Here is a 15,644-nt window from a genome sequence, read left to right on the forward strand (position 1 = left end):
CCCATCTCCCTGATTGTTCAGTTTATACGTTTGACCAGATCTACAACAAGCCCTATTGGTTAAAAATTTCTACATTTACCAATGATGGAGCCCATTGAGCTCATTGCTTCTAAACAGCTGGCATTCTTCTGGATCCTTCCCCAGATTTGTGTCTCAAGACAATTCTGTCACTGAGGTCTGCAGAGAATTTCTCTGTGTTTGACCTCTGACATGCACTGGCAACTGCGGGACCTTACATAGACAGGTGTGTGGCTTTCCAAATCAAGTCAAATCAACTGAATTTACTACAGATGGACTCTATTTGAGTTGCAGAAACATCTCAAAAACGATCAGTGGAAGCAGATCATTTTTTTAGCACCATGGCAAAGGCTGTGAATACTAATGTAAATGTGATTTTTTGGTTTTCTATTTTTAATACATTTGCAATAGTCTCAAAAACAATTTTCCACATGGTGATAATCAGATATTTGTGTGTAGAATTTTGGGCAGATTAATTTACTACAAATTTGAATAAGACTGTAACATGAAGTGTTGTGACTTCTTTCTGGACAGACAATGTGCAAATATGCATGATATGAATTTACGCACTCTGACTGCTAAATATTCATCAGAGAGACAGACTGGAGGAAGAAGCTGCTTCTGTGGCAGCTGGTTCCTGTAAATAGCGCTCTGTGGCACCGACGAAGGTGAAGGTGAAGATTCTAACTGCTCATGTCCAGGATGTGTGAGGTCTGCAGAGATCTGTGCAAGTCCTAGATGGAGAGAATGTCAGCCTTGATGATCCTCTCAGTAGACTTGATTGTTTGATGTCATGAGAGCCAAACCACACAAACTAAGAACAGACTGAATAACTGGAACATAGAAGATGACCAGCGGCTCCTGTAGCAGGACGTTCTTGAGTTAATGCTGGAAGTGCTGTCTCTCCTGGGTCTTGTTCTGAGCAGTACCTTTGTTTGAAGGAACCAGAAGTGATCCACAGTAGATGCAATGTTGCTGAGGATGATGAGGGAAGGATGAGGGCAGGAGTGGGTGTGATCTCCAAAAGTCCACCATCATCTCCACAGTCTTGAGCTGGTTTTGACCGCAACAGTGGACCAGCTGATCCACCTCCTGTCTGCATGCAGACTGTCCTTAACCAGACCAATGACACTGGGATCATCTGAAAACCTCAGGAGTTTCACATTCTGATTCCCTGAAGTTCAGTCATGAGTGCACAGCGTTTACAGTAAACAGATGGAAATAATTTTGGTAATCCTAACTGGCCAAAACCATGAAGTTTAGTTTGATCAAAAACATGAACAAAGAAAATTAAAAGGTTGTCTTTTTACAGAGTGTATGCATATATCTGGTTTCAACTGCATTTTGCAAGATATAAAAAAACACAGTGATGCCGTAGCTCAAGGATTATTGTTACTGATCATTTTAACAGCAGTAGTTCACAAATATTGTGACGTGATGTCTAGTTTCACCCAGATGTACTTTAGTCACCTACCAGTAATAATGAGAGCAAACAACATAAGCATAGCAGGAATGGTACTAAACCAGCATTCATGACTGAAACACAAGTGTTTTATGTAAATATATCAACATTTCAGTCTCTGTTTCACATACTGCCTCACACCAGGTATGAGTGTGCTTGACCTTTTTCCCTTGTGAAATGTATCAGATGTTTTTCTTTCCCTCCTCTACCTGAATGCTTTCTCTCTCTCTCTCTCTCTCTCTCTCTCACTGCGCTGACATCTCAGGGTCATTGTTGCATGGCAGACAGCAGTTTCACACCCCCACTCCCTCACCTACATTTTTTTCTCAGCTCGCTCTCTGTTCTCCAGGGTCCCAACGGCTGTTCTCATATATCACACAAACACAGCCTTCCAACGCTTCTTTTTTTTCATGTCTAGCCATGTTTAACGTCCTTAAGGTTCAGCAAGTATTCAAACAGCTAGGAATGCATGTGTATTTCCTTCATTTCCTCTTTTTTTTGCAAATGTACATATACCCTAAAAATGATAAGAGTGCCCAAGCAGTACAACATAAATTTGATTTTACTTTGCCTCATGTATAGCCATGTTGTGATCTTTTAAACAACTTTATGTTCTTTTTATGGCACCAATAAATTTGTACACAATGGGGAAATATTTGCCTGGGCTTTGAATATCATGCTGTGATATTCCAATGAGTTTCAGCCATCAAGAAATGACATACAAGCACAGTGAGGGGCTACTTACCTACAGTTGGTCCAAGATTGAAAGAAGGTATGCAGCCATCAAGCATTGCTGAGCCAATAATATAATGCATTAAAAAAAAGTTAAGCTGAAACTTCAGATGTAAATTCACCTGGCTTTTTCTTTTACCTTCTAAGGACTCCATTTTTGGAGTTTTCTTTGAAATGGAATAAGAAAAGTGAGCGATACAAAGGCTTGAAAGGAAGCTGGCAGGGTGCAACCATTAGGGTCTCATTTTCAGTTATCTCCTCACCCCAACTAAAATAGCCAAGCTTGTGAGCTGGAAGCAAATTAGGCTGTGCATATCCTCTGTTGATATTCACAGGTGTGTTGACGATGGCAGCATTCCTAGTGGAGGAAAGTATTTCTGTTGTGCAGCCTGCATCATTGTCACAGTGTATGGTTGCATTAAAAGAAACCGCTGTGATCCTGTTCAGCAGAAATCTGCTGTTCTGTGCCAAGTCAAGTATTTCTTCAGTGAAAAGCATCTGAGGGTTTTTAATAGCTTCTTATTTTTATTTTTATTTTAACCAAAGTGCTTTGATCATTTTTTTATGTGATCTATTGGCATGCATGTCATCTCTGGTAGTTTCAAAAAAAGGAGTAACATGCAAAACTCCTGAGTCATGCCCCTATTTCCAAATTTTCATAGGAGCCTGTCTTTCTTGCAACATTTTAAAGTATGAAGTGGTTTCTATGTGATTTCTTAAAAGATTTTTCAACTCATGGGGATGTACTGTAGAAGTGCAGTGTGTACTTATAACAGAAAACATCGGAGAAAGAGTTACACCAAACAGCTCTAGCAGCCTTGTAACAGACATGCAACTTGTTTTAGGATTTTTTTTGTTAACTCTATGAAATACAGCACAGATGACACAACATAACAAACTGAACATTATGTCTTAGTGTCCACAAAGTAATGCTTAAAGAATTATAAGCAAAAAAATACAAATGCTGTTTTACTTCATGTCACAGCAATGGTTTAACACCCTTTTCCATTCCTTTTTATTCAAGGAGATTCAAACAAAAGCAAAACCATTCCCTACAAAACTTTGCCATGTTCAAAGAAATCTAAATCATATTTCTGCCCTATTCTGATGCTTCATTAGATTTAAACCAAGTTGTTGTTATAATAAATCATCTTAAATACATTGAAAAGAGGTTAACAGTGTTCCTGCCAGGTTAATGTTTGATTTGACTTTTCTGTTAACATTTCTCTTTACTTAGTAAAGTAGCTAGTGTGTGCAAAGAGAAATGTCAAATTTCTCTTGTCCAGCAGATATCAAGGCACAAATATCTTCCTTCAGGTGTATGAGATCAAATGGCAGTATGGAGTTGAGCAACACCTTTTGGTGGCCAAGCAATGAAGGAATTTGCCCAGGAAATTCTTAAAAAAGCAATGTCAGTCTGCCGGTCTAAAACAGTGCTCTCAAACTGGAGTCCTAGAGGGCCAGATACAGCAACTTTTAGATGTGTCTACACGCTTGAATTAAATGGCTAAACTGCCTCACTAACAAACAGTTAAGCTCTGCTAATGAGCTAATATTGGAGCCAAGTGTGCTGAAGCAGAGAGACAACTAAAAGTTGCAGGACACCAGCTCTTTAAGACTGAAATTTGAGACCACTGGCCTAAAACCAATATCTCTATGGTAACCAACTGTGTTCTGGCTCATGGCACCAGTGGGCCCCAGCACTTTGCCTTTAACACTGTTAACCTCTTTTCACTCAGATATGTTCAACAACATCAGGTTCTAGAAGCATGTTAGCTGCCATAACTGCTCCTTGAGTTGGAGTCAGAGCCGTTGCTATGGAGAGGTTTCAACACACAGCACACTTTTATTTGAGGGTGTATGTGTAATCCATCTTCTTTCCAGGGGATGAATATCAGTACATATTTCATACAGGTCAACTTTAATCTGTATTTGACTATTGGCTGTTCTGCCTCCAAGAACACTGTACTCTGTGCAACCTTACTTGGTCAGATCCAAGCTCACAGTTCCTCTCTCCTTTCATTTTTATTTTTTTTCATTAAGACTTGACTTTCACATACTGATTATCTACAGTAGACAGTTTTTAAGGGAATGCACACACACACTACAAAATACTCAGAGTTGTACAGAAAACAGAAAATATCCCTTTGGAAATACTGGATACTGGAAGAGCTAAAAGATAAACTTTTAGCTCTTTTTTAGAGAGCTAAAAGTGAGGCTGCTCAAGACGACTTACACAATATACATTTTTGCACAGGATGCTGCCCACTGATATTTGTAATGCCATGATTTGTAAGTTATTTGCAATTGCGTTGGACAGACTTATACCCAGGATGTCCCAATTCCAAAATAATGTTTCAGGATGAATGCTGTCTAACTCGTTACGTGTAGTATCATAGATGACCACAATAAATCCTGGACAATTAAATTTTTTTGCTTTTGAAAACTTATATGCTCTGCTTTTAGACAACTGATTTTTTTTTTACAGCAATGCACAAATCAGGTTTTAAGGGATGATGCTAATTTTCAGTTTTGAGATCTGGATTCAAATTCAATAAATAAATGTAGCAAATACTGACGATTAGAGCATCAAGATTCAAAACATTTCAAAGGTATCTGCACCCATAAGTATGTATTTATGCATCAAGGAGTATACCCTCAATCTTTAAGCGCCCCCACAAATGTAATGTTGGTTGCAAAGGTGCTTTTAGACCTGCGGCTTACTAGTTGCAGGTCTCCATAAAAAGAATTGATTTCAACAAATGGCCAGTTGATTGGTCCCTTGCTAACTTCAAAGGAGTTTAACAGCATCAACTGTTGACTGTTAGCATCACAGATATTTGGACATGTGCTTTATTAGCTGTTAAGAATCTCAGACAGTCAGAGTCAAAAGCAAATGCACTCATAAAATAATTTAACTGTCCAATAAATGTCTTTCCACTTTAGCTATGCTTGTTTTTATTTACACTAAATACCATCAGTTCACAATGAGACGAGTGCAGAAAGCATCAGAGAGGTCACCAACTCCTTAAATACTCAAGATTTAGTGAAACATTATACACACCAGGAAAAGGCTTAGTAAAAGAGCAGCCATATCCAGTAGATGGTATAAATAATCTAACCTGAGGGGTTTCTGGTCACTCTCTAATCAGGCCATCTCTTGTCACAATAGCTGAGAGGTTGCCTTGCTTAGATAGCGTACCAGGATTTACTGAGAGTGCCGTCCATTCTCTGGCCTTTCATTAACGCGCTGCCATCTGAGAGTAGCTTTGACAAGAGCCTGTTGCTGAGCAGATAAAGACGGGAGTGAGACTAAACACTGAGCAGAGGTCGAGCTTTGATGGCTGTGATAGAGGCTCAATTGTAGCAGTGGTGGTCTTATCTGGAGTGGGAGGTTTGACCCCCACATGTTGGTCCCCTTAGTCGTGTTTTAAAAGGCAGCTGAGCAGACGCTGCTGCTGCTGCTTTTCTGAAACATTTGCAGGATTCCTCATAGTCCTCACATGCAGAGATTTATGACAGGAATGGCACTAAGCGCGTGTCCCAGAGGAGGCTGGCTGGAAACGCAAAAGCACAGTTCTGACATTCAGAGAAGTAAAAGAAATCATTTCACTTTCTTTGTATAATATTATTTCAACTTCAACAGGCAGATCTTCTCCTGGTGTGGCAGGAAGTAGAAATGGAGTCAGAAGGGCGACACGTTCTTGGTTCTTCGCATGTTGAGGAGATAATGCACATATAAATCAAAGAGGAGGGAACACAGCAGGCGACGTTAATGGGAGAAGACTAGGGAGGCAAGAATACTAGGGAATCTGGCCACCCCTAACCGGCATAAATCTCCTTTATTTAGTTAGCATTGGTGTGTTTTGGATCACTTTTCCGGCCTACATTTGATTTCACCTCTTTTTGTGAGAACGTATTTAAAACCCTGGCACTACTTGACCTGTAATTATGCACTGCCCTGCAACACTTCCCTAAAAATAGTGTCCACTAATCCCTAAACCCCCTCTGAGAAGTGCTACACATTACCAGGGATTGGCAAGAACCCTCTTCTAGCAAAGAAGAGGGTTCACCTTTTTTTCTGCTTTTAATTTCAATGAATGATGTAAGTTCCATGACGTGGACAATTAAACATGTATGCACATATCAGATGCAAATAACTTTAGAGGTATAATCCAGAAAAGTTCGACTACATCCCCTGCATTGATGCAGTGCAACACCCTCTTGTGGGGTGAAGCTGATAGATCACGTTGTTGAAACTCTCTTGTCAGTAAGCGCTTACATCATGCTCAAGGAAATTTCTTTCTATAATTAACTGTCTTTTAATCTTTCAATGAAACTGATCATTATACACAAAGATTTTAGATCATATTTCACCAGAAAAGTTTAATTCATTTAAGTGTGTTTATTTGCAACTCATTCTCTTCAAGTCTGCCAAATTTGGGCTAATTTTGCTACATCTGATTCTCTTACCAAGTTATTCCATTTAAAAATGATCTCGTTAGGCAGCACTTAGCAAACATATTCACGCTGTTTGGCTGTTTTCACATTTTGTTATATTATAACCAAAATGCACTGTATTTTACTGAGACTTTATAATGGATCGACACAAAGTGGTAAAAAGTGTAAGGAAAATGATTTGTTTTTCAAATGTTTTATTTGTCAAGTCTTTTACAAATAAAAATCAGAAAGGTATGAAAGCCATTAATTCAGCTATTTTTAGTCTAATACTCTTCAGTAAACTCCAGTGCAACCCGTTGAATTATTCCACAGTATAATATAGTAGGTGAGATTCTAAAATAATATCCCAAACCTTAGACATGTTATGGATAATTTAAAACCCAACAATGGAAAAAGTTTAGCATAGCTGCAAACCTACCAAGATAAAGTCCCTATAAACAAACAGGATGAGTAGGATGTGCATTAATGAATAAAACAGCCAAGAGGCCCATTGCAACTCTGGAGAAACTGTGAAGATCAACAACTTAGGTGGGAGGATCTGTCAAGAAGAGAGCTAAAAGCTGTGCTGAAAACAAATGTGGCCTTTATGAAGGAATGGCAGGAAAAAGGCTATTTGTGAAGGGCAAGAATTTTAAAATTTGGCACAAGCCATGGAAGCAACAGAGCAAATGTGGAAGAACAGGCTGTTCAGAAAAGAGCAGAATGAAATAAAAACATATTATTCATTACATTCATTACATTTTTCTTACAAATTTTCAGTTTTATTTGTAATATCAACTGATGTTCAAATCAAATGAGAAAGGAAAACAAAAGGAGCTGATCAGAGTTGGATGGAGTTAAATATGGCATAATGCAGGAAAAAAGGAAAAGACTGAGGGAACAAAGAGAAGTTTCACCTTCCAGCAGGAAAACAGCCCTAAACATACCAGCGACCAATCTATTACCGGAATGTGGTTCTTCTAAAACATTCAATCTCCAGTTTTAAAACCAACTCAGAATCTGTGGCATGATATTCACAGACACTCTCCATCTAACTTGACTGAGATTGATCTACGTTGTATAGAAGAATGACGTAAACCAAACAACTTGCAGTTTTCATAGCAGTGACATGTGGATCTCCTGGGATGCCAAAAAGAAATTGATACCATAGTTTCTGGATTTTTATTTATTCAGGCATTTTAAAACCACATATTGTGCACCACTTTGTGTTTGTCTATGAACTCAAATCCCAGCAATGTGACATTTTTGGCTTGGAAAATGTCCCAGGGATATGAATATTTTAGCAAGGCATTGAACAAGGAGTAAAGGCACTATCCTCACACGACAAACTGTGAACAAGCTTTGGTCCGCCAATCGAGTGGGCAACACCACGGTGATATTTCACAGCCGTTTTAAGACATTCAAATCCCACGAGTTCTACATGATTATCAGTGTGGGATGTGTTTGCGATTGCATGCAGGGGAACATAAATCATGTCGTCAGCTGTCTAGCAAGCTGGAAGCTTTGTGCCAGGCTTGCCAGTGGCCACAAAAATAAAGTGGAATGGGAAGGGCAGAGCTGCAGCGTCACATTCCCCCCCGTGAAGATTTTGAAAAAGGAGACCCAAAGTGAAATGAACAGCTGAGCCAATGCACTTGCAATGTTCATGAAGTTTAACAGCATTTGGTTTTGTGTGGTGGGCAAGATTCCTCCGCAATGCATCCAAGTGGTAACACTTCAAATGCAAACTACTTACTGATCAGAAATAGACCGAAGTACACCAATACCTCTGTCAAATTGGTAAAACATGATCAATGTCAGCTTGTTTTCCAAATTGCTCAATTTCAGAGACAGTCAACATCAGTGTATTTTTAGTTCACACAACTAATCCTTTAGGCATCAAAAGCATATCTTAGTGTAACACGGGGGAAAGAACCCGGATTGTGACTGAGGACGTGGCCCTAGAGCCAACTGGTAAACTACTGAAATATCAAGTAGTCTAGAGTTTCCCAATTAATGATACCCAAGTAGGTCTGGCTGAGAATGAGGAAACAGAAATAGTATACAAAATATGTTTTATTTATACATTCTTTTACAATATTAAAAATAAACTTTATTATTCTAATTTAAAACGCAATAGGCTCAAAAACCCAGGACAAGACTAGAAGCAATTGGAACCAAACGAATGCAAACCAGATTAGTAGAAACACAAAATAATGTTAGGAAAAAAAGAAAAACAAATCCCGCATTGCCCCAACCCCGTCCTAAGGTTGTGCCCAGTACGCTAATAAAAATAAGGAGCTATGCTGTTCTGGTTCTACACGGTTTGTGGTTCTGAATAGTTTGTGGGAGCACAATAGGCAACAGCAGCAATCTGCAATACCAAAAGAAAACAATGACGCATCCGCTGACAATAATAGACAGGTAGAGTAGTGACATAAAAATCCATTTATCCTACCAGTATTAAATGTCCACGATCCGAACACTCACAGCAACCCGATGAGCACGGCGCCAGCGCTCATCTGCCCTGAGAGCCAACTCAACCAACGGACCAAACAAACACACACAGATTGGCGTGCACACCCGGTGCCTATATACGCTTAATGAGCCCGACAAGGCTGTGAACGGAAGTGACGGTGGGGAACGGGGCCGAGATGTGTTCAAAGGCCCAAACCACGGTGGGAATTTACAACCACTAGATGTAAACTACGTCTTCCAATAAAACCACCCGGTTACATCCTACCCCCCCTCTATGAATCGGTGACCCACCGATTAAGTAAAACTATGACCAAGGTCGAAAAATGGCTGTAGCCATGCTGCTAACACCTGGAACCAGAGAAACAGCAGCCCCTCTGTCTTCACTCGTAGCTGATCTTGGGAGATGCTGAGGATTGGAGTGCTTGCCTGCAGTTTTACGGGTGGACTTTCTAGGGGCAGCCCTAGTGCTCTGAGGAGTTTGCGAAGCTGACGGCACCTGAACAGGTGTTCGAGCTGGAGGCCTCTCTGATGGTTCTGGGACCACAGGCCTGGGTGGATTACCAACAGCCTCTCGGCACACCAGCCAAGATCCCGACTCCACATCCTCCTCATCACTGTTCTCCTCTGGTGCACTCTGTGGCCAGTCATCATAGCAGGTCTCTGAAGGTGACAGGGCAGGCTTTATGGAGGTACGGTGCACTTGTCTAACAAGGTGAGGCTTATCAACTGGAGCAATTGAATATACAACACCACCTAAACTTGGCGCCCTCACAACTTTGTACACTGTAGCCCCCCAGGCATCCTGGATCTTTCTGCGCCCTGGGCCAACATCACGCAGATACACTCGTTGTCCAACTTGCAGTGGCTCACACCGGACTTTCTCATCATGCCTCACTTTTCTCCTGTGGGCTGCCAACGCCACTCTGCCTTTAACAACATCAATGGCCACATTTAGGCGCCTCCTGTGCTCTGCCACCCAATCACACACTTTTGCTTCTGTGGGCTCAGGAAGATGGCCAAGCAGAAAATCCACTGGCAAGTGGGGCTCTTGTCCAAACATAAGGAAGTGAGGAGATTCACCAGTCGACTGATGGGCAGTGGTGTTATAGTGGAAGACCAGCTGCGGGAGATGTTCTGGCCAATTTCGCTTTTCATCTGGAGCTAAGGAGCGAAGCAGAGTGAACATAGTTCGATTAAAACGTTCACATTGTCCATTTCCCTGCGGGTGGTAAGGTGTGGTGCGACTTTTCTGAACTCCATACAACTCACATAACTGTTGTACTAGGACACCTTCAAAGTTCCTCCCCTGGTCAGAGTGGATACGGGCCGGCACTCCAAAACGGTAAAACCACTCACGAACCAGGACCTTTGCCACTGTTGTCGCTTTCTGATCACGAGTAGGGATGGCTTGGGTGAACTTCGAAAATACATCTGTCATCACCATCACAAGCTCCCTTCCATCACGGGCTGGTTCCAAAAGTGTAAAATCAATGGCCAGCAGCTGATTTGGTCTTGAAGCAAGCAGGTGACCCATAGGCGCTCGAACTCTTGGCTGGGTGTTCTTAGCAAGGGTACACCTCTCACACTGTTGGCACCAATCCTTTACATCTTTATCCACTCCTGGCCAGAAACACCTCTGCTTCACTACATCAGTCGTCCTCTCGACCCCCTGGTGGCCATGATGTTGATGAAGCTCCTGCAACACCTCTGCTTTTAGACTCTCTGGGAGAAGAAACTGAAGAACTTCTTCTCCACCATCTGGTCTCCAGGTGCGCCGATACAAAAGGCCTTCCTTCTGGACAATTCGGTCCCACTGTTTCAGAAGTCCACGGGCGCCCGGCCCTAGACGCTCCTTCTCAGCCCGGCTCGGCACTCTTTGCTGCTGCCAAAACTCCAGGAAGGCTGAAATGGACGGATCAGCCCCTTGAAGTAGGCACAGATCTTCTCTGCTGCGGGATGGAAGGACAGTGATAGCCAACTGCACAGCATCCTCCTGCACCACCCTCGACATCTCACAGATTTGTTCTGGAATGGCTGTCCCTGGGAGGTGGTGGTGTAGTTGTGTTCTGTCCCCACCTGTTGATTGCCTTGAGAGGGCGTCAGCATTCTTATTCACACGGCCTGGACGATATCTGACCGTATAGTCAAATGCAGAAAGTTCAGCAACCCATCGATGCTCCGTGGCACCCAATTTGGCAGTGTCCAAATGGCTCAGTGGGTTGTTGTCAGTCCAAACGACACATCGGTGGCCCCACAGGTACTCCTTGAACTTTTCAGCCATAGCCCACTTCATGGCCAACATCTCAAGTTTCATGGAGCTATAACTCTTCTCAGCAGCATGCAAACTGCGGCTGGCATATGCAATGGGTCGTACTCGGCCACCCTGTTCCTGAGACAACACAGCTCCTAGTCCATGGTGGCTGGCGTCGACCTCTAAAATAAAAGGCAGGGAAAAATCAGCAAAAGCGAGAGTGGGAGCACTTACAAGCTTGGCCTTGAGCTCCTGGAAGCTCCTTTCGCATTCTTCTGACCATGCTCCTCCCAATAGTTTTCCTCGTCCTCGACTCGCCTTCGACCCAGCATGTTCTGAAACAAGCCGATGGAGGGGGCCAGCCAGTTGAGAAAAACCTTCTACGAACCTTCGATAATAATTGGCAAATCCCAGGAACGACCGCAGCTCTGAGACATTTGTAGGGTGAGGCCAGTTTGACACTGCTGCAATCTTGTCTGGGTCCGTGGCCACGCCGTCCTCAGAGATGAGATGTCCCAGGTACTGCACCTGCTTTCTAAAGAAGTCACATTTTTCCAACTTGACCTTCAATCCTTCTTGTTTCAGGCGACTTAACACCACCTCCAGCCGTGCCAGGTGCTGGTCAACACTGGAAGAAAACACAATAATGTCATCCAGGTATAGCAAGAGTGACTGACCATGCTGAGCCCCGAACATCCTCTCCATTAAACGTTGGAAAGTTCCTGGTGCATTACACAACCCGAATGGCATGCGATTGAATTCAAACAGGCCAAAAGGCGTGCAAAAGGCTGTTTTTGAGCGATCATTCTCTGCAACTGGAACCTGGTTATAGCCACAAACAAGGTCCATGGTTGTGAACCAGCGGGCGCCTGATAGAGAGTCCAATGTTTCCTCTATTCGGGGCAGTGGAAAAGCGTCTTTTCTGGTCTTTTTATTAAGTTGTCTATAGTCCACACATAGGCGAAGACTGCCGTCCTTCTTTCGGACCAGGACAATTGGTGATGCATAAGGGCTACTGCTCTCTCTGATAACCTGGTTTGCCAGCAGCTGGTTAATATGGGACTTAACTGCCTCATATTCAGATGGAGGGATACGCCGATACCTCTGCCGCACAGGAACATTGTCTAACAATGGAATGCTATGCTCGATTAAATTAGTAATACCAAGGTCACCATCAAAAGCAGAGAACACAGACTCATACTTTAGCAACAATGTTCTCACCTTATGCTGCTCTTCGCTGTCCAGCATAGAGAGATTAAGTGATGTTATCTTCTCTCCAACTGAACCAGTCTCAGCAGTATGGGACCTGACTGTAGCCACGACTTGCTCCTGTGCACAAGGAACTTCCTGCAACTCTGACGGTAAACTGACCACTTTTACAGGAGACAAGAGACCCAGAGCACAACGGGGTCTTAGTGTGACTGTACACACCCCTACATTCACTACAGGAACATAAACAGTGCCCCGAAAAACCTGCAAAAGGGAAGGAGACACTAACAAACCCTCAGGTAAGCTAAACTTTACATCCAACGGCTCAATTAATGCTGCCCCAGCCAGCGCTAACATGGCTGAACATGTGGCAGGCACAAACTTAATAGTGCCTGCAGGGACTACAACTGGTCTTCTACCACGAAGTTTTGCAACACTGGTTTGAATATGGCCTTCTTGAACCTCAGTCTGCTGACATAGCTGAAATGCAGAAAGCCAGGAAGACGATGCCCCCTGAACAGATGGGAGTTTAAACAAATCAGTGCCATACTGGTCAAATAGCTGAAGATAGTAGGCCTTTATTACATTCATCCCGATTATGCCTGGTATTTGAGGTGAACTAGCCTGACCTGGAGGGTCCCTAACAACAAGGATCCCTCTTCTGGGGATTACCATCCCACACACCTCAATATCAGGCTCGAGATAACCCAAGTAAGGAATATTCAAACCGTTTGCAGCTCTCAACTCTAACCAATGGCATACTTTTAACTTATCTGGAAAATGCTTTTTAAAGAAGCTTTCTGAAATGGTAGAAACCATAGAACCAGTGTCAAGAATACACTGGACTGGAACTCCAGATAGTTTTACAGTGACTTGAGGGCACGATGCAATTAAACACTCCTTCACCTCTTCAATTTGGGGACCCACCGAGCCTGAACCACCCCCTCCTAATGTCTGGCTCCTAACACTAGGGGGAGTTAGTTTTCCGCCCGCTGATGGCTAGGGGTGGATTGAACCTGAGGGGCACCACTTGTGCGTGGAGACTTAAAACGGCCACGAGTGGTACAATACCGGGCAATGTGGCCTGGTTGCTGACATTTGTGACAAATCACACTACTAGAACTGGGAGGCCTAGCCACAGGGGGCTGCTGCATAGCTGCAAGGGATTGACTAATCTGGTCCAACTGTTCCTGCTGTTTTTGTACAATTACAGTCAAAGTAGCAAGTTGAGAGGCAACAGAACCAGTGGGAGAGTCAATTTGGGGAGGGGACACACTGGCACTCTGTACAGCACAAAAAGAGGGGACAACACTACTTTTATTTTCCACCCCGCCCTCACGCTCCCACGTAATTGCCTCAGCTCTAACCTCCAGTAATGTACACCTCGGATTATCACGAGCATAACGCTTTAGCTCTCGACGCAGGTCAGAATTACTAACATTTTGAATAAACTGATCACGAAGTAAAATGTCAGCATTTGCCATAGCATGAGGAGAATTAGATTTAACTTTGTCCATCAAGCAAAACAATGAATGAGAGAATTCCTGCAAAGATTCACCATCTAATTGTCTCCGTGAAAAGAAGTCCTCCTGTAATGAGACATATGACTGTTGGCAACCATACAGTTCTTTTAAAATGGTGAAAACAGTTTCTGGATTCTCACGTTCAGCCGAGGATCTATATTTAATCTCATCTCGAGCTTCACCTTCAAGATGGTCAAAAATGAAAGCAGCCTGATCTGTGGGTCCAACATGGCGGACTCGCATGCTGGTGCGAACCTCTTCTATCCACTCCTCCACCCCGACACCATGAGTTCCTCGAAAGATTGGACACTTTCGCTCCCTCGGCAGGTAGATTATGCGATCAGTTGCCCTAGTGTTCATCGGAGCTCCCCTTGTACTCGGGCCAGCTTGTTCATCATCCTGTTGATTTGAATTTGCTCGTGCAGAATCCCTCTCCTGCTGCAGACGGCTCCTTTCGGCCTCCAACTGCTGAACTCGAGCCCGGAGTTCTTGAAGTTCCTCAGCCATCGCACCAGGAACGCTGATCCTCGTTCACAGGCGGAAATATCCAGCCAGGTCCCACGATGTGCCTACTGCTGCACTATTATGCTCCCACACTCTAAGCGCTCCAAACAATGAATAAATACAGCAATAATGCTCTCTACTAAAGCACCACTACCACAGAACCAACACTATCGGTATCAGAAATGAATGTAAAAATATGTATACCATCTGTTCAAACAGCCAGATCCTGCCGACAACGCCAGAAAATTGTAACACGGGGGAAAGAACCCGGATTGTGACTGAGGACGTGGCCCTAGAGCCAACTGGTAAACTACTGAAATATCAAGTAGTCTAGAGTTTCCCAATTAATGATACCCAAGTAGGTCTGGCTGAGAATGAGGAAACAGAAATAGTATACAAAATATGTTTTATTTATACATTCTTTTACAATATTAAAAATAAACTTTATTATTCTAATTTAAAACGCAATAGGCTCAAAAACCCAGGACAAGACTAGAAGCAATTGGAACCAAACGAATGCAAACCAGATTAGTAGAAACACAAAATAATGTTAGGAAAAAAAGAAAAACAAATCCCGCATTGCCCCAACCCCGTCCTAAGGTTGTGCCCAGTACGCTAATAAAAATAAGGAGCTATGCTGTTCTGGTTCTACACGGTTTGTGGTTCTGAATAGTTTGTGGGAGCACAATAGGCAACAGCAGCAATCTGCAATACCAAAAGAAAACAATGACGCATCCGCTGACAATAATAGACAGGTAGAGTAGTGACATAAAAATCCATTTATCCTACCAGTATTAAATGTCCACGATCCGAACACTCACAGCAACCCGATGAGCACGGCGCCAGCGCTCATCTGCCCTGAGAGCCAACTCAACCAACGGACCAAACAAACACACACAGATTGGCGTGCACACCCGGTGCCTATATACGCTTAATGAGCCCGACAAGGCTGTGAACGGAAGTGACGGTGGGGAACGGGGCCGAGATGTGTTCAAAGGCCCAAACCACGGTGGGAATTTACAACCAC

This window comes from Xiphophorus hellerii, chromosome 3 (genome assembly GCF_003331165.1).
Source record: "Xiphophorus hellerii strain 12219 chromosome 3, Xiphophorus_hellerii-4.1, whole genome shotgun sequence".
Taxonomy (NCBI): domain Eukaryota; kingdom Metazoa; phylum Chordata; class Actinopteri; order Cyprinodontiformes; family Poeciliidae; genus Xiphophorus; species Xiphophorus hellerii.